The sequence below is a fragment of the Thunnus maccoyii genome, chromosome 6 (assembly GCF_910596095.1).
Source record: "Thunnus maccoyii chromosome 6, fThuMac1.1, whole genome shotgun sequence".
Classification (NCBI taxonomy): domain Eukaryota; kingdom Metazoa; phylum Chordata; class Actinopteri; order Scombriformes; family Scombridae; genus Thunnus; species Thunnus maccoyii.
Genome location: NC_056538.1, coordinates 8,375,731 through 8,397,008, shown reverse-complemented (window position 1 = coordinate 8,397,008; position 21,278 = coordinate 8,375,731). Strand labels below are relative to the sequence as shown.

Sequence of the window (21,278 nt, the reverse complement as noted above, 5' to 3'; positions counted from 1 at the left end):
TCTGAGCCGTGTGTGTGTGTGTGTGTGTGTGTGTGTGTGTGTGTGTGTGTGTGTGTGTGGCAAGCTATAAAATGCAAGGGGATTTAGATTTGGTGCTTTTTTTTGTAAACAAGGCGCTTTACCTCCCCTCAAGCCCCAGCTCCCTCCCCCCCTCCCTTCTCTCTCGGAACGGGATGTAGGGAAGTCCAGAGGTATAATAGGCTGCACACAGAACACTCAATCACATTGATTTTTTCTCTCTCTCTCACTCCTCTTTCTGTCCTCTCCCCATTTTTATGCTGTATTTACAGTATCACCACCCAGTCTTGTCTAATGAGTGCAAGAATATAGAATGCAATTAGGCCTATGGGATAGTCAGACCTTTAACACAACCTGTCAGGCACAGACACACAAACGTACACGCAGCCACATTTCCTCACATGTGCCCTGAACTGACTTCTAGGTGCACACACTCACACACGAATGGTCACGCACGCACAAAAGAAATAAATCCCTTTAATGAATTCCTTCTTGCAAACAGGTGCCATCCATTCAGGTACCTGCTGATCAAATTAGTCAATTGACTGAGTTACCGGTGAACTCACCGGGGGTCACAGCTATTTGTTTCACTTTCCAAATCCAATTGAGTGCGTCTTTGCTATATTCAGCCGTTTAGTCACCCAGTCAGTCTCTTTCCTTGAAAGGTGATGGCAGGCTTTGCACTCAGCCAGAGCCAAATTAGATTCTCATTTCCAAGAAAACACTTGCATCATAAGTCCACTGTTTTACCATTATGTCTGATAAATTATCTCTGTGTAATTGTCTGTGGCAATCACTCACCTAGTGTCGTAATTAATTTGGTGTTTATAATGCATCTTGTTGGCATTAGTGATCAGTCTTATATTATTGTCAGTCACACAAAGATAAACTGCAACTCAGACCCCTGTGGCTCCATTGAAAAACACAGCCATTTTTCACACCCAGTTTCCACCTGACAAATTGGATACGAGGGGGGAGAGAGAAAAAAAAAAAAAAATCACGAGGGCTAAAATGCGTGAACTTTGAGCAGGGGTGGGAGGCCGTCGGCTAGTAATTTGTCGAGCTACACAGTGTATCTGATTCCATAAGCTGTTTTTTGTGAAGGCTGAAGGGATATTGGTGACCTGGGGGTGTAATATAGCCTGTGCTCCTTTAGTGGAGCCTGTGGCTGCAGTCGTGACATTCATGGCACAAGGGGAGAGATGCTGGAGTAGAGAAACAGTATGTGGCCAAACAACCGCTGTGATAGAACACACAGCAGCAGGCCTCGCTACTGAAATAAGAAAGGAAATTTATTTTTACCAGGGGCCCAGAACTGTGTCATGCTGAATAAATAAACAAACAAAGTCTCTGTCTTCGTGCTTAAAACTTTCAGATATGCAGCACTATTGTGGCTCACTGCGAAATCCGGTGTCAGAGATGAATATTTAAGCTTTACAATAGCTATGTAAATGATGCTATGAGAATATTTAATGCACATTTAAAGGAGCAATATTCATTACAGATCAGATATATGCATATATAAGACATTTTTAGATGCATTCAATAATCTGCCAATACTTTGTTGTGAAAGAGACACAAGTCTGCATATTGTGACACAGTGCTTTGCTCGCAGAATCTCATTCTCACTTCGACTCTATCAAAAGTGAGCATAAACCAAATATTGACGGATATCTCCACCAACTGTTTGCGCCTATAGGGAACAGCAGGGCATCTAAATTGATTTTTACGAGCTTGTGTTCTACCTCACTAGACTGAAATGCAGTGGTAGGCTGTTCTCCTTTAAGTCAGCTTCGGATGTCAAGATTTAGCTACTCTTAACCTTTTAACCCCTCTGCCTAAGCAGGTCTTCAGTGGGTTAATCTGAAAGAGATTACTCATTTGAAGGCACCAGTATGTTTGACTGTCTTACATAAAGATTTTCACACTATAGTTTGCAGTGTGAAGTGAGTTAGAGCTCATTTTGTGTAGAGTAGGTTATGGGATTAAACTCCACAAACATACCTGGTTTTGTAACATAGTTTGTTCAGATTCCTATATGGTCTTTTGTAACATGCTTTTCTCTGAAGTAACCAAGTCAGCTAGCTGCATCCTGAGTTTTCTTCTATTTTAATGATCTGGTGGTTCTTTACTGAGTTCAAAGATTACAGGCTATTTGGGTCTTACATTTGTACCCAAGTTGTTTTCTTGCTCTATAGGGGGACTTTCTGATCATTTCTGTCTGCTTGAAGTGACATTTGCCCCTGAAAAGCATGAACACAAGTCCCAGCATATTAAATCTAGGTCTGTATCCCAGCAGTCCTGTTTCAGACCTACAAGATTTAGGTCACTGAAAAACACCCCATTTTTCACAGCCCCCTTCCATGGTGACTTAGCCTGTTTTTTTGTTTTTTTTACAAGGATGACGCCAACAAGTGAAATCAAACCCCTCTCATCCTCGCCAAGTCACAATATGAATCTGAGGAGAAGAAAAAGAAAGTTTTTTCCACGTTTCTCCAAGTCATTTCTGTGTCACAATAGTTTACTTTTTAATTGCTTTTTTCTGATTCCCTCACTATGCAGTGGCCTTTAGGGGAAGGTTGCAATGTCAGACAAAGCCTTGATAATTGACAATTGCTTATTAAAGCATTAATGACACAGTCTGTGTGATTGCTCTCCTCTGAGTCAATTATCTGCGATTTGACAATACACTCTGTCTGACTTGTTACTTTCTGGGAAGATGATTCTGCACTTGTGCTTTACCCCAAAGGATCTTTGTCAAAATTTACCCCAGAACTCTGCCTTTAATTTGAGTCAACCAGATATTATGTGTGAAATCTGCTAGAGGCTCAGACACTACATAAGACATTATGTTATTCTAATTTGAGTTCTAATACAATTCACACTGCCTTCGTGAATACTATTATTTTCATTTGCATTATTAAAACCTCAACTATTGAACTCTGATGGCTGATGTGTCTTTGAGTACTGTGATGTGCATTAACCACACTCCAAAGAACAGTGCTTTTCCAACATGGAAATAAAGACTTTCCAGATGTTGAGAATGAGCTGATATTCCCAGCATGCACCATGTCGAAAATGGATAATTTATTTCTATAACACAGTAATTGACAGAGTCTACCAATCCAACAACACATGTATTGAAAGCACAAAGTAAATCTGCGAGCCATTTTTGAAGGTTACAATACAAAATGAAACATGTTAGAACCAATTTTGAGAAAACAGTGTATACTTATTTTAACTTCTCGATCACTATTTTATCAAGCTATATAAGCCAATATCATGCTGTTACTTTTTATGATAAAAATTCTCAAATTTGCTGACATATTTCCAATCATAGTTACAGTGCTGATGGCAAGATATGGCATGTAAAAGCATATTTTTAATTAAATTCAGCAAATCAGATTAGAAAGTGCTATGATGACATTGCAGGATAAATATTGTGCCCTATCCATTATATAGCCAGTTGTCTCTTCCTGCTTTGAATCTTAACAGCTAATATTGTACACAGGTGTTTTAGACTTTTATTTTGAATTTGTAAATGCATTACATTTGTCATTCACTAAGAAAATAAGAATTTTCTGAAAACAATTTAGTCCTTTTGCTAAGCTCAGTATTCCAAATTATGTTGGACAAATGTACAGTGGTCTAATGGCAAAGTTCTGTGCCAATACAGGAAGTAGTGTGGCCCTAGTGAAAGCAAAGATGTCAAGGTTGACACTAATATACTAATGCAATTGAATGGACACTAATAGAAAACACTGTCATAAAACATTAAAAGACACAGTTAAGTCTATATGAAAACATGGCCACATCCATGCAAGTATCGTGTTTATTTCCACCACTCTTGCATAGAACAGGTAATCAACATTTCCTGCTGTCACATTAAATTATGATGGAGGTGCAGTGCAGATATTCATTTTCAAAGATAGTACAAAGATTTGGTAAGGTGATACTGTGGACAATACAGTCCAGGCTGTATTCTAAGTGGAGGGAGGAGAAACAGATCAATTTCTGTATTTCTGGGCAGACAGCAACAGTGCAACATAATTTGGGATGTCCGTCCCCCAGGGGGTTCCTGTATCTCTGTTTACAGCTCATCTGATCTGAGTGCTACTTTTTGGGGTTTTTTTTTTTTTTTTTTTTTTTTTTGCAGTTTGGAGCCTCCCTAGGCATGTCTCAGTCCCTCTATCTCTTCATCTCCCTCCCCACATCTCCCCCTCTCTTTTCCCCCCTCTGCCAGCACTGAAGTGTCCAGCTGTGCTGTTTCAACCTGATTCGCAGAGTGAACATGAAGTCAGACCAGAGAAAGGGGAGAAAAAAGAGGTAGCAGTAAGAGGACGATAGAGAAAAAAAGGAAAGAGTGATGGCCAAAGAGCACTTACCAAGGAAGAGTTACACAAACAGAGGAAAGAGAGAGGCGTATGATGGGTAGAATTAGGGTGGGAGGGAGGGGGGAGGGCAGGGACACAGTATTAGTACAATCAGCACAATAATCCCTTCTGTTCCAGCCCGGGCCGACGTAGGATTTTCAAATCAATTTCATTTCCACTCATGATGCTACAGTGGGGGAGCTGAGTGGCTGCCAGTTGGGTCATTATCGTCTTGTCCCAATTTTGGCATGGGACAGAGCAGAGGTGAGGGGAAGGCTTCAGGGGCACAGGGACATGGGTTTTGGTTGATATTTTGCCAAGTCAGCAAAGTTTTATGAAGTCTTTTGGAACAGCTCAGAGTAATCAGAAGTTCCAGAGGCTTTCATCTTGGTCAGTAGGATCTGAATAAATGGCCTGCAGAGACAGTGTGAAGTCTTTTGACATAGCAGATGAACAGAGTTCTGATGCTCTCATCTGAAACTCATAGTTCAATACAGTTCAGTGAGCTGTCTGGTCCTTTTTCAAAGGCTCCCAACGAGATATGCTTTCAGCCTGTAGTGTGATGTTCGATGGTTCATCCTCCCAAAAAATACCAGGACTCTCTGAGCTCTTCATTATGTGCTTTCACCATGTTTTTCCTGTGTCTAACTCAATAAGAAGAACTGAGGCCTGGAATGTTTTTTGATACAACTGAATATTAAAGCAATGCTTTTCCCTAAAAGCAATTCCACTCCATTTCCCTCTTTACCCAGGCTTTTGTTGGGCAGGCCAGACTGTCTCTAAGTGCATATTTAAACTACTCAGCAATTTCTCACAGCCTCTGGCTACCTATAGGCGATGGCAGTGGAAGTGGAGTGGAAGAGTGTTCTTACTGCTCTCAGAAAACCTTAAAACATTGGTGTTACAGAGCTACATTAGATGTAGTAGGGCTGGACGATTTAGCTGAAAAATGTATCACGATAAAATGTTTCATTTTAGTCGATGTCGATAATATATTTTTTAATGACCTATTTTTTTTAATAAAGACCAGGAAAACAGTTGAATTTAACCACCTTACTTTGAATTTAACCACTTTATTTAACAAGGCACACAGGAAATAATTCTAATTTTAATACATTAAAATTTATCAACAATTTCCTCACTGTCTGCACTCATTTCTCAGTCCACACTGTTTCTGTTGTTGTGTCACATGTTGATGGTGCAACCGAATGACACACCTGTTAAATGATGGGCTATTTGCGTGTCACTGGTAGCACGCTCCATAATCAAGGGATATGATAGGCACACTTGGGGTTTGTTCTTGTAACCGAACTTTGCGTATTCGTTGTTTGCTTTCATGGTGGTTTGCGTTTAATGCATTTAACTATCTATATTTAACTCTATTGAGCAGTTTTCTTATTGCTATTGATGAAGCGTCTATCACCAGTACATATCGCTATTGTTTTATTGCCAAAGCCTAAGATGTAGTAATAAAAATTATGTAGACTTAAAGGTCATGTTTCAAGTAATGTACTGTACAAGTATATTCTACTGTTCACTCAGGCCTTGTCACTGTAATGGAGCTTTCATCTTTTAGAGGTTCAGCGTCATTACTTGTGTTGCATCGTGATTAATTACAAAATCAGTACAGCTCTTTACTGGAATGTTCAATCTCAACTGCCATTAACCAACCAGTTTGCAGCAATTTAGCTGTTATGTAGAACTTAAGAGAACAAAGCAGGGATTTGAATTTAAAATGTAAAAATATCCACAAGCAGCCCTGTGTCACCCCTGACATGAAGTGGGGCAAATGAATAGAATCAATGTGCCCAAGTTGAAGTCAGTTCAGCTGCAACTGTGAAAGCAGGTTAAACACATTTTCAATTCAGTTGGTCAGGATGAATTTAAATTAAAGCTGAAACATGTGGGTTTGAGCTGTGATGACTCCCGTCCCTGCAGCTGTAAATCCACATGGCTTTAAAGCAGATTAGAGGCCTTCAGTAAGTATAGTCCTGGATTAGCACACTCATTGTTTACCTCCCATCTCCTCCAAGATCAGCAAAAATTCTGCTTACTGACCTACTGACACTTGCTGTACATGTAGATGACATATACTTTTCTTAAATGTCGTCAGTAAAGCAAAATATAATGGTTATTTAAATTATACGGTCATTCATGAGCCATGATGCCAGGGTTTGGATGATAGTTTTCACTGTGGCAAACCTAGACAGCAATCTTCACCTGCTTTACTAGCAAAATAGGAAAAATGTCATGAGACAGGATAATAAGAGCTCTATCAATGTGTTGGCACAGTTAGCTCCTGGTGCCATGTTATTCAAAGTTATATGATGAGTCATTTATTATTTTGAAATGTGGTATTCAATGTGAGGGTACTTTTCACAGTTTTTATCATTTTTCATACTTTAAAATGACTTGTACATTGCAGTTTTAAGTTTTCTTAATGAACTAATTATTGTCTGCCTCTTAGGCCACTAGAGGGCAGCGCATATGTATCACATTGGCACTTTAATTGGCAGTTTATGTTGTTTATTTTTCATTATCCTACCATTACATTTATCTATTTATGTAGTTGGTGAGTAACAATTTATTAAACTTATTAATTATTGTTTCATTCTATTAAGTGTGCAATTGCATTGACTTTTAATTGACATTTTAATTAATATTTGTCTGTTTTCCAGTAAAAACAAATGAATTTCACACAAAAATTACGCTTGCCCTGCAGGCACACTGTTGTACTGGCAGTGATCACTTACCTTCATGTATTAATTACTCTGCATGGTCAGCTCTCAAATACAGATGCTGGTCTTTTGTGTTTGCTCTGCACAGGCTGTTGACACACCGTCATGAGACATGCATTATATTTATTAGGTTATAGTCCCCGAACTAATTGCTTCACAGCAATGTGAACACCAACATTCAGTACCACCACCTGCCAAGCTGAGCCGAGTTTCAGTGTAGTAACAATAATCAGTGCCATCAGCACAATAAAGGAACATAATGGAAAATCCCCCGTTAACATTCCTCAAAACACCATTATTTGTTATGCCACAAACAATACTCTGTACTGAATAACAAAGGAGCTGTCAAGATCTAGAGTGTGCTATTGTTTGACTAAATGGCAAGCGTCAAAATACCAGCGTCATTACAGTACACTGCAGTGACTTCCTATAGTGACAGCACACCCAAAGGGGACCATGTATCACCACCCACAATGCTAAAAGTCAGCTATACTTCGTGGCAGTCGCATACAAAGTGAATTTGTAGCACTCAGTGATTATTGTAATGTTATATTATATTATATGATATCATTGTAATGTTAATGTTATATATTGTAATCCAGTGCCATCCATTGCAATTGCTGACAGTGTGTAGTTTGTTAATATACAGAAGCAATATGTGATCAGGTGTTATTAGATGCTATATACTGGACGCAGAACAGTCAATCAGCAGACCTGCTACACACTGAACTACAAAATATTTCAGCACAAAAGAGTAGTTTGTTAATTTTTGTCTTTATGGTTTGGCATGCACATTCTACACTATAATGAACAATATGAATAGCGTTTTGTGACTATTAAACCCTTTCCTTGACAACTATATTTGTCAGTCACTTCAGTGTCATGTCAGTTTTTTTTTCTAAATGTCAAATGTAGGCAATGGTATTGATGATAACAGTATACTTGCCGAATATAATTTTCTTACTCAAAACTGAAAAACCTCCAATTGCTACTCATCACCAAGGTTTTTCTCCAAAGACAATGGACAGTGGGGTTCTCATAATCACCAGTAAAATCTATTCAAGTGGTTTGTTATCATCCTTTAATTATAATGCAGGATATGATGATCCTATCAAAATTAAGCATAAGATAGCTGAGGGTGGTCATGGAATATTACAATTTCACAACATGGTGCAGGCTGCAGTCACAAACTAAATTGCCAAACATCTGTGTGAAGCATTTTATTTTATTTTATTTTTTGTTTCTTTCTTTATCCATTTAGTATATATTGAGTAAGACAAGAATAGCAAACACTTGAACACATAATTGGTTGGACTATGAAATTTCAATATTTTTGAAGATTGTAAAAGATGGAAAGAGATGGAAAAGAGGGCAAAGGAAACATGAAATATGATTATATTTGAGTATAAATGAGTTTGTTAAGATTAATTCCATCATTGCGAAGTCCTTTGGAAGCAATTAGCAAGTGAGGGAAAACAGCCAGGTTCTAGGGATGGCGGCAGCTTCTCTTATCGAAAAAAAAAGCAAACAAATAAACAAGTGCCTGTGCTTGTGAAAAACAGTTTATTTCCTGTTGCCACATCATGTAATGTCAGCATGTAGATTATGTAGGAATTCTGCATTTTAACAGCTGTCATAAAAGTGTATTCGAGACATTCTTGATTTCACTCTGCTGCCTCAGCAGATCAACCGCTATTTTAAATTACGTGTTGTTGTGCTCAGGCATCAACATGATAATCCCATGTTAAATTTGAATTGGTGTGATGAAAAGAGTGTATACTGTTCATTATGACTGAGGCAGCCTTTGTACCCATATTCTGCACTAATACTAATACCAGTGAAATGTTGTTTGCACCCTGAGAAGACACATAGATTTGTTTTAAAGACGTGCTGTAAGTGATGTAAGTCTTAATGAAAGTGTGTTTTGAGCTGCATTATCCTACCGAGTTTTACTCTCCATTTCAAAAGAATCAAAGATATGAAGTGGTAAAGGTGCAGGAGATGAAGTAGAGTTTCTCTCTTGAGCATTTGGCATTTCAGGAAATGGAGATGACTCCATGGCCTACTTGTTCTGTGTTCCCCTCTGACTTATACAGCATAAAAATGTCAGTTGTAAAAAGTTTAGCTGGAATACCTGTTTTCAGTTCACACAGTACAGGCTTATTAGATTTAACTTTTCAGCATTCACATTGACAAATGAAAAAAGAGAAAATGAAGTCAGTGTTGCTTGTCTCATTAGCCATTAATCATACCCGTTCAATTCAATTTAATCCTCCGCCCAATGGAGCAACATTGTTTTCAATTACTAAATCTCACTTGTGTCTAGGCATGGTATACGATTACGGCCAATTAAATCAAGTCCCCTAGTGAGTAGTTTAGGTATTGATTACTGAAAGCCCCCCATTCATAACCTTCCTCTGCCTTTTAAAAAATGCACCACTGACCCTCAACAAAGCCTTCTTGTCAGCTGCCACCTATGAGCTTGGTCTGACACAGGAGTACATAGCAAGCCTGACTAATTCATTATTACCTGATGTTTTGCGCTCACATTTAAAAAACTGTCGTGGAAAAGCTTCTCCCTTCACCTGAGGCCAAGGGGTGGCATTTGCCAGTATTTGTTTGGCAGCACATCAGTGAAACAGGAGAAAGTAAATAAAATCTTAAAAATAAAGCTGTGGTTGATAACCTGCAGTGTGTGTTTTCATACCATGTTTAGAAATTCTGCTGAATATATTGTTTTTTTTTGCAAAATTCTGCTGAAATGAAAACTGGTATCCAGTCACTGCTTTGTTGTATCCACACAGAGTAGTTTTTAGTTTACAGAGCCATACTCTGTGTTTTGTAAAATGAACATCCATATGCTTGAAAAGTTTATTTAAGTTGTTTGAATTTTTGATTTGCTTAATTATTGCAGTCCCTGAAATGCAGGAGTTTGCCGACATTTGCATCTTATTGCTTTGTTGCACAATGCTGGAGGACGTAATGCAATGTGGTATGCCTGAAGTAAACACTGTACCCAAAGACTAGGAACAGGTGGCCAAGTACAAATACACAGTCCCTTGGAGAGATGGCAGTAACAGCCTTCCTTTGTGTCTTCAAACAGAGAGGAAACAAAGGAAGGAAACCGCTCAGCCTATTTAACCACGACTCGGTTCAGATTCTTATAAGCCATTGCTCAAAAATAATGTCTGGTTTATTTACTGAGGGCATTTTCATTCAATTGTTATATCCCTGCAACAAAGGCTGTCAAAAATAAATCATAGGAGAGGATGGTGTTGTTGTGAATTGTGCGATATGTTTGGCACGTGCATTGTTCCGAGAGAAGCGAGGAGAAGAATGTAGAGCGTCTGTGTTTATACTTGTGTCTGTGTGTTCAGTGTGTTTGGATGTGTGTCCATTTTCTCATGTTTATGTGTGTGTTTGCCACTGACAGCTATGTGAGAAGCCCACTGTACCAGGGTTAAAAGGATTAGAAACCTCTATGGTTATCCCATCAGCTGTGACAGAATACACTAAAAAGGGCTGGTGGACACACTCCACACTAGAAGGCTGTTTTCATATTCATCTGCTGAAAGTGGAAGGTTTCTCTGTGCTCATTGAAAATCTCATTTTTAGGGGGCGGGCCTATGAGCAGGATTTGTGACATCACAACTAGTTTGGAAGCCAATCCTGGTCCAATATTCAACCCACAAAAGTATGATATGGAAACTTAAAGTCCCACTTAAAGTAAACACTGAGAATTGACTTTACAGTGAAGAAGACATCTTCTGTCAAACAGTTAAACTTCTGAAAAAAACATATTTATATATTCAGAGATTCTGGATTTTTTTAAGGCAGGAGAAGGAGTAGATGCCATTTTAAGGGTTTTAACGTGGCAATTATACTTTTTTTGTCAAAAAAACATATCAGACACACATTATTGTTACATGCAGAGCATTTTTATATGTCTTAATACATGTCTGGAGGGGATCTTTAAAATGACCTTTTACATCTCTTTGAAGAACCTCCAGAAGCAACAGACAACACCTGATGGTTTCACATGATTTGACTTTAGAATTGTAGTTACTTTAGCCAAAAACCATGTTCAGGAGTGAGGCGACATGTTTTATACTCTCCACTATGCTCTCTGCATAATAATAGTTTTCAATACAATTTTCTTTTTATCAATATAATTGTAAAATTCTCAAGGCATTTTATAGCACAAAAAAGGGTTCTGATTTTGTAGAAACCAAATAACCTCTCATTGTCACTCTATAATACCTTTCTGTTAGGATTGACTCAGTAGCAGGGCTTGTCCAAGTATTAGACGTAAATCCCCTCTATTTTTATTCAGATTCAGACTGAAGCCCACATTCACTAACGACTTCTGCCAAAGTGACAACATTGGATAGGTATGCTATTCACTCGCTGTACACAGTGAGTGGAAAGTGTTCTAACAGTGCCTGTCAGAGACTTGCATAACGAAATGCTACAGTATGCAAATCTCATTATTTTGACAATATAACATTTACTTTAAGGTGAGGTCATTCAACGCTCTAACTTCCCCTGAATTATGTAGATGTTACTCATGGTGGCATGAAGACATTATGCAAAGAGTTCAGCAGTACAGAATGGCTGTTGTCAGGCAAGGAAAGGAAACGAAAGGGCTTTTTCATCCTTGAACAATCCCAATGCAAATGGTTATTTAGGACTAGCCTTGCTGGCTTAGCCTTAAAGTGAATCACACATTTTGTGCTCATGACTGGTGATAAATGGGACCATTTTTAGCAAATAAGACAAAAAAAATCTTAACTCAAGCAACTGAGTCAGAATATATGAATATATGCGGAATACATGCAGATCTCCCTTGCTGTGCCGTCTCGGTGAATTTGCTCCTGAGGTTCTTTTGTGATATGCTATTAGTTGTCCAGCAACTAAGTGTGTCATGTTTGTACAAGAACATTCTCAGCTTCGCTCTCAGTATTTTAAAACTGGCCCTCCAGTCCCCTGCTGTGCTCTCTGCTTCATGCACATCAAACTTCCAGTCTTACTCTGTTTATAATTTGTCTAGTCTCCGCTGCTCTCCTTTGCTCTCTATTTATTTTGATTTCTCAATTGTCTGAAACTAAGCTGCTTTTAAAAATGTAAATCTGTCATGGACAGGCATCATGGAAATTTTGGCTCCTCAGAGAATAGCTTTTGGGTAATCGACCAAAACACCTTTTCTTGAAAACTTTTAAATGTGTTTACTCAATACTTTCAGTGATTCTGCTTCTTTTTGGTTTCTATGTATGCTTCACTTGTCCTCCAATTACTTTGTATATATTTTTCAGCTTTGCCTTTCTACCGCAACTTTTCATGGTGAAATATGTGTTTTTTGGCCACATACCAAGCTGCCTCTCTCTAGAAGTGTTTCAGAGGGCCCAGCTAAGGACGCATATGCACCAGCTGCATTTTTTTTTTACTTTCCTTTACTCTTTCTTTCTGAGTGAGCAAAGTGCTTTCCCCCAGGTTGTCTCTTTCTGCTCCTTGTCCTAGACTTTCAGTAGCAGTTACGGCCCGTTGCACCATATCTGTGTTGTTTCTTAGACACATTTTGAAGAGACTCGGTATGAAGAAACCGTTAGCAGCGTGGAGCTTTCCAGAATTATGTAACGCAGTAGTTTTACAAAGGCTGACTTTGAGTGATGAAAAGTTGAAGATACAACCCAAAAGTTCCAGGAGTCCCTACAGTTTTCTCCCATGATACATTATGCGATTCATTTATCAAAAGCTACTTCTGAAAGTTTAGAGATTTTAAAAAAAAAAGTATAATGGAGCCATTGTTCCCATTACCCCAAGGACATATGATAGACCTATAACCACAATCCTCTACATTCTCTGCTGCCTCTCTGGCTGTTCGAAACTGTAGTAATTACTAGGACTTTAACCCTATGTATGGAAAAGTGAGGGACAAGTGATGATGGCCATGGTGATGATAATGGCAATAGCGGTGGGGGAAGACAATAATGAAAATAATGATCATGGTGGTGGTGCGAATAAATTGTCATTCACATTTTAATTATGGTAATGAACTTTCCCAATTATCATTAGCAGAGGAATTCTGTCATTAATGTAATTTTTGATTGACTGTGGTGTATTTACATCATTTTTGCTTAAATAGAATTGCTCCAAACATTTTTTTGCCACCATTTATCATCTGAGCATTTACTACAAGATCTATTTCAGCAGCAAGGTGGAAAGAAAGGCAGGAACAAATCCTAGTTCAAGGGTGTCACCCAAGACCTCAGCAATGACCCCAGAAATGATGCATTTATAACCATATGAATCGTTTTGGGGCACTTGTGAAAACCTGAAAAAAGGACATACAGTAGAAGGTGAAGGTTTAGTTTTTAATCAATACATTAAGATTAAAATTAATGCAGTTACTCTCTCTGTCCTCAGGCCAATATCTATTTGCAGGAGTAAAAATACAGTGTAATTAGCTTGCCTTTAAGCTCTTAGGTTTTGCATCTAGTGCTGCTGTTGAGCTACAAGTCGACACTATTCTGCAAAACAGAGTACAAATCAAAAGGAAGGAATGCTTTGGTACTACTTTACCAAAACTTGTGTGGCCTTGTTCCTGCAGTTCTATATATTGTAAGAACAATATATTCAGTCAGAAATGTCTTATCAGCAACCACTAAATTTAGCAATCCACTTAATTTCCAATTCCCCAAGCGTATGTCAGTCACTGTGGCAACACTGTTGGGTTGGATTGTACCAGCATTGCAAGGAAACTTATTGAAGGGATCAGTGATGTCAAGTTGAGTGGGAATGATTTGATTATAAAACAAAGGGTCTGTGAACCCCAGTGATTCCTTCCTTTACAGTGTCACAACTCTCAGTTGTTTTGATTATGTAAGAGCCGTACCATGGAAGAAGTCGAGTGCTTTGCACTGTGCCTCCACAATACTTTATTGACAGTAAGACTAAAATATACCAGGAGAGACCTTCATCATTTAGCGTGATGGCATGCCACAACCCGAGAACTTGAATTTTCTTTTGCAGGCAGGTGGAGGAAAAAAAAATCAGCAAACTCTTTTATCTTAAGGAAGTCTATTGATTCCATGAGTCTAAAAACAGTTTGACATGGTGCACGATATACGGCTCCATACTGCCTGACTTATCTCTGATTCAGAGCTGGTTAATCCAGCATATGGAGGGCGGAAAGAGAGTGATAAATGTTGTGTTTGTAAGCTGTGAGGAGAAACAGAGGGAGAGATCACAGGATACAAGAAACGAGACACACTATCACAGCCGAGACAAAAGAGGCACAACCTGAGGGACATGTTTCCAAGTGCATGCCTGCTGCTTTCTGATGGTACCGTTGACAAAGAGGTTTGTGTGTGTGTGTGTGTGTGTGTACAACTGGGCTCACTGCATTTTCCAGACTGATGTTTGTCTGATTCTGTTTGTGTTGCTGTACTTGTGTGCACGTCTGTATTTATCAGATAACAAAACATTTATTTGATTTTGAGCTTGAATACCTTTATAAAGTGTGTTTTCAAGTGCATGTGTGTGTTTATATTCATATGCATAGTGTGCATTTAACAGTGATATAACATTCAGGGCTTAAATAGATGTTACTGTCAGAAACACAATACTACTAGGAAGAGTTAGCAAGTGAGGAAAGGCTGATTTAATGCAGCAGAATGGTCAGTCCCCAAGTTGCCAACATCTGCCAGGTGTCTTGGTTTGGTTACTAACAGAGAACCCCAATGCAAGGCTTTTTGAAAACATAATGTATACACTTAACCTTTGTTCCACCTCATTACGGAAAACAAAGAGACATGATGCCAGTTTTGTCTATGACACACAGGCTGGCACTTGAAAAGAAATCAGCCTGATATGATTTGGCAAAGAGAGAGTGATGAGAGGCATAGTGAGGAGAGATGTGGGGAGGGTGTGAGAGAGAGAGAAGAAAGAGATTGATCACTGAGTGGGTGGAAATGTCAGTGTGCTCCAGGCAATGCATTTTCCACATGTGGAAGCTGCCATTTGTGCTCTTTTTCACACTTCTGTCTAATGCTCTCTCAGACCTCACAAGCACCCCCAGCGTCTGATTCCCTCTCTGGATTTATGGTTTGGTCCCCCTTGCTATATACTCACTGTAAGCACCCACTTTTGTTTGTCTTCTGCTTCTTTATATCACTCACGCATATATAGCGGATGATGTCCCCACGGGAATTTATTTTACTTATCCTTCGCTCGTTTTTAAACAGAGATTTGTATGATTGAGCTTAGTCGATGACACATCTGAAAATGTACATTTTTCAATGGCATTTTGGTAATGCTTTTCCGCAGCTTTTTACAAGTACATTGCTTGTCCCTTCCTTTCATCAGCACCATCATTCTCCCTACATTACATTTTGTTACCTTTCCTCCTCTTGTATCTCCGCTCCTCTCCAATTTTCTCCTCTCTGCTTCCTCCAGAGGAAGCCAGTGCTCCTCCTTAATTGACTGGTTTTATCAAACTCCCATATCCACTATTCAATGACAGGGCGGGGAGAAGAAATGTATGTGTGTGTGTGTGTGTGTGTGTGTGTGTGTGTGTGTGTGTGCAAATGACTTGTTGTTTCCCTTTGTATGTGTATGTGTGATTATGTTTGTGCCTGCTCACATCATATTACTGTGCTTTACCCCCTCATCTAAGCCTCCACCAGGCACGTTAGCTTGCCCACCCAGGAAAGCTAGGATTTGCAGAGAAGGCCATAATTAAAATCAATCATAAGGGAAAGCCACTTCTGAGACATGCAGGAGTTTCAGCCTCCAACGCCCCACTGCTGAGCAGCATGGGAGCCTGCCAATTAAGACCCCTCAGCTCAGCACTGTATACCCTCGGCTCAGTCACACTGTCGAGGAGGGGATCCTCTGGGCTGCAGCCAACAGTCAGCAAACATGCACACATATACAGCATGCAGCACACACAGCTGGAAGCCTGATGTTTGTTCTCTGCTCAGGCTTGTTTGTTGACAGATTATTTATGGCTTGTGCACTCAGTGGACACCAAGCAGGCCCCTTCGTTTCACCTTCAGAAGAACCTGAATTCCTCATGGCATGGATTCACATACAACAGATTTAATCATTTGCACATATATTGTGTGGAACTGCAGTAAAAGCAATTGCACAAGTGCTATAATAACACATTTATCTGACACAGAATGGCATTTGCAGTTTTGTTTCATTTTTTTGGCAGTGCCACTGTATCTTGGTCTTAGTCATATTTTCAACAAAGCTGATTATACTTGATCACTAGTTTTGCCTTGTTTTAGAGTAGAATAATAAATCCATGCAGCCCTATTTCTTGATTAGTTCTTTGCCAACAAGAAGCCTGAATCCATCTTACAACAAACAAAGCTATTACGCAAGTGTTTCTTGCATCATCTCTTATTTTGGTTCTTTAAAAAGAACTCAATAAGAGGGCACACTCATGCGGAAGATTTCTCTTCTCTACTTTGATTACAGAGCTGGCAGGTTTCAGACAAAACCTGTTTATGCATTTTCTACTGTGGGATCAGAGTGTGACTGCAGGCCAAGCTTAGTGCCGGATGCACTGGCCCCTATGACAATCTCCATATAATCTGATTACTCTCTATCCACACACCACATCATGTGTACTGTATTTGTTCTGCAATATTTTTTGCTAGCATGTTTGGGTTTAGGCTGTGACCTTCATTAACTGAATAGAGATTTTTTAAGTGTGTTAAAGATTTCTTACATTCAGTTCTGGATGTATGTGCATGCAGTATATTAGTGGATGTGAATTTAGTTACATAATACAAATGCCTGCATGCATGTATGTGTGGGTCCTTTAAGTATGCGTGGGTGCACATGTAAGTGCATTTGCACATCCTGTTTTTGTTGCATGTCTGTGCTATAAAGTGGAAATCCCTCCGAATTACAACATGTAGGTCAGAGAGACAATCAGACAGTCAACCAGACTGGAGCACCATCAGGCTAAACAAATATTGCTAAGTGTGGCTGACGTTTTGTTTCAGCAAAATCCCAGTTGAGGTAAACAGGGTGAGGCCAGAGAGGAAACACTGTCATTGACACCCACTAAGGAGGTAAGTTACCATCAATGGCAGTTACCAGTTCCCTAATTAAAAAGAGGTTGCTAAAAACCCATGAGGGTTTTTAGTGCTGCCGTCCCAGTCGACAAGTGAAATTCAGATGTTGGAAGTATTATCATCACATGAGAAACCTAGGCTAAGATGCCCTGAACATGATGAGGGTATTGTGTTTGCCCATTCCGTGTGTACGCTATGTGTGTCCGCCTCAGAGAATGCTCATTGATTTTTTCATTATTATTTTTCTCAAAACGGAGTGGAGAAAGGTAGATTATTTCTGTGCTGCAAGCTGCGTTTGTGAGTGGGACTGTGCATGTATTTTGTGTTCTTATGGGTCCCCTGTGGTGTGCACTGGAGAGTGGAGAAGGAGGGCAAGGCAGCGGCTTGGTCATTAGCACAGCAACAAGTTCCTGGGTTTAATACCCAGCAGTGACTGGTCCTGTTTAGTTTGCATGATGTCAGGGTGTTTGAGTGATTTATCTCTAGTTTCCCCTTATGACAGGATGGCTGCACCTCCTGTCACAGAACTGTATATAGAACTGCGTACTGTTTGTGTGAATTAATGAATGACTGTTATTGTATTGTACAGTACTGCACTGTGTTACAGCTTTTATGTTAAGTTGTAATACAGTTGCCACTGAGTCTATAGCTGGGATAAACCACTGAGATCACACTGTCGGCAGTTTCTTTGTTGGAGTGACTGAGTGTATTTGTGTGAGTGTGTCTGCATCACTGTGTATGAATATACCTTTATGAATCAGCCCTGAGTATAACCTTTGCTTTTCTGTTCACCCTATGAATCATCTGTAGTTTAAGCTGCCTTTTTCCTGCTTGCATTCTGTGAAGACTTGCCCTATTCTGACTCTGATTGGCTAGTACTCTTTGCCTTTGTTGATTAAGTTGGTTAGGTTTAGGCATGAGGAGTGAGATTGTTGGATTAGGGTAAAAATATCAGGGTCAGAGGCGGGGGGGGGGGGGGGGGGGTCCTCTTAGAATGCGAGTAGGAAATGAAATAACGCTGTGCGCCAGTCTAGTCTGAATGTGAATCAGATTGTATTAGAAGTCGCTGTATATTCTATGAATCAGTGAATGATGGAGAAAGGTCTCCTGAATGGGAGCTTCCATTTCAAAACTTCTTTTTTAAAACTTTTGCTTTGTGTGTAGTTACTGTCAGACTGAGTTTAGTGATCACCGGAGTACATCCAGCCTACAATATCACATGCAAGCCAAGCACACAGCTAACGTCAACAGCATTAACCCTGGTAATTTGTGACAGACTACACTTGATGTTCAGCGTAAGAGCGTAAAGAAAGTAAGTAGTAGTATGAGACCACATGTCTTTAATTTGTGTTGTCTATTTTACAATCTAAGTCCAATTTTGTGTTTTCTGTGTTCAATATTGCACAGCCCTAGTGTGTGAGTGAATAAACTCCCTCACAATTGAAGTTTTTTAAAAATGTTCTCTTGTTCCAGTTACCTGAACATGATAAGTACGTTTATATGAAGCATATTGTGTCGACCCTTCTTAATATAACATCATTGCACTGAAAAATCTCTCATCGAGGTAAAATTTCACCAGATTAAAAAAAATAAATAAATTTGTGATTAATTGCGATTAACCACACAAATTTATGCGATTGATCGCTATTAATTTTTTTAATTGCTTGACAGCCCTAATTTTATTAAAAAAGATCTGCTCATCACAACAAAAAGCGGTTTTTGGGCAGTAATCCTCTTTGGTCTAATTGATTCCAATAGGAGAAGTTCTTCATCTTTATCCTCCCCTGGGAGATAATTTTTAGACAATCTCATTATACTAGCTCATATTTCTAAGCACGCCTAGGTTCGGGTACAAATTGTCCTTTCATCTTTTGCTGTGTTTCTCAACTAGCGCTCGCTACAGCAAGGGGAGTGTGAAGTTCACCAATTCATCAAAGGTTTTTATCAATTCCCTTGAAATCACTTCTTAATTTAGTGCTGCTGCCTCAGTGAACTGTGGCCAGCTCAGGACACAGCGGACAAAAAGTGGACAATCTACCCTGCAACCAGAAAGACATAGAGTGTCCAGGAAATTAAACTCCTTGTCACTATTGTGCCAAAAAGAAAGAAAGAAAGAAAAAAAAAACTTGTGCTTAACTTTGTGAAACTGTCAAGCACTGACCGCCACATGCTGTAGTAGCTCATGTTCTAGCTACAGGGCCGACCAAGGCCTGCCAGGGCTTATTCATTATTTATCCACAACTTAAACCCAGTTCCCCTGTCTCCTACATCAAATTTCTCCCGTTCTTTTAACATCTTGTTGCCAACAGAAATCATCATCCAGCTGGCCCGCAGCTTCAAATAAACTAATGGTGTTTTTTGATCCATAAACACCGTGTACCGGCCATCTGGCATGACCCCACTTGGCCATGTTGAAGTTTACTCAGTGAGAATTGTAAGTATCTTTGAGATGTTGTCAAATGAGACAACTGGATCTTGTTGTGTCATCAGCTACACCTGTTCTGAAGAGCCAGTTCATTCTTTTCAAAGACCCAGATATAAAATTGACACAAGGTATCTCTATCCTGCATGTTACCGTTACTTGGTTAGGGCAACAATGGAGGTTTTGATCTCACTGTCGCAACCAGAAATCATCACATGAATATGAATTTCTATAACATGGATGTGATTTAATATTGTATGTGATATTTATATGGATCTGAGTGTGTATTTACATACAGTATAAAGGTTTCTGATGTGTTAGAACAGATGACGTTTGACCTCTATAAAGTGAGCCCCAGCTAGAGGCCTGGCAGACCTGCTGCTGTTTGCCGTCAAGCAGGTTTACTGCAGCCCTATTATACTGATCACACACACACACAAACACATTAACATCACCCGGGTCCTAGATTATACTGACCTACATGTGGTGGATATTATTGAACTAGGTTACTGCTAATCAACTCTATGCCCATAAGCATTGTAAGTGTGTGTATCTGTGTGCGCACATGTGCAGAGCAGATAAGATTGATTAGTGCATGTTGGTTTTTTAGCTTGTGGGTGTGTTGTTGTGTATGTGATCATGTGTGTTTCTGTTAAATTACCTGTAGTGTCATTGTGCTGCACTATAAAACTATCTGCAGCTAACGAACATGATTGTAAAAAAATATACAACTGACACGAGCTTTCTGCAAATGCCAGCCCCTCTCAAAGATTAAAATATTAAACATCCTCGCGCTGGCTTCTCCAGACACCCTCTGTTAATCGGGATCCCCGCCTTGTAGTCAGCACTCCCACATTCAGCCACTCAGGCGTTCACTTGCACACATACACACGCATGCATATTCCCATACGTATGTACAGTATATTGTATGGTATGAGGCAGGCAAGCTCCAGTGGCACAGTAGAAATAGATCACAGTGTGGCTAGTGTTGCAGCGACTGAAAACTCATTACTGCTGGCCTAGATATTCACATTTACACCCTTTTCCTCCAAAGTCATGCACACACTTAAACTCTACATGCATCCACATGCAAATGCATGTACAGTATATGCATAGCTCTACTATTAAGTTCCCACAACGACTTCCTTTTCGCACCTATCCTTTTCTCCAACCAAATACACAAGAATGCCATATCCCATATGTACCATATCTCTTCATTTGTCAGACCACAATACAATTAAACATGCATTTCCTCTAAATCTGTGCTATTTTGCGCTAATGAAAGGCTAATGGTCTGCTGCTGCTGCTTGAGTGGAGAGCAGAGCTTCTTCACACTCTGAATCTTGTTTTCTGTGAGCTGTAATTGTTTTGACATTGTGGTTGTGTGACAGAGTGGTTGTCAGCATGCGTGCATGATAAATTGAATTGCACAGGAAAATATTGCGCTTTGGAGGGATGGAACGTGCTGCATGCAGATGTAGTAATAAAGAGAGGATGGATAATAGAAATAGCATGCTGTCAAACCTCGCCTTGTGGGGGTTGTCAGGGTTAGAAGGCTTTTGACTGTGGGAGACCTCATTCCTCAGCCCTCCTGCACTGTCAGATACTCTACCACCTTTCTCTGGACTCAGCATAC

At 39.6% G+C, this 21,278-nt stretch overlaps 1 protein-coding gene across 3 annotated transcripts in view; it reads left to right on the top strand.

Annotated features, from left to right (window-relative positions):
- The window catches only part of LOC121899460 (limbic system associated membrane protein), a 245,764-nt gene that overhangs the window by 52,018 nt on the left and 172,468 nt on the right, over window positions 1-21,278 (top strand). The gene's annotated exons all lie outside the window — the stretch shown is intronic.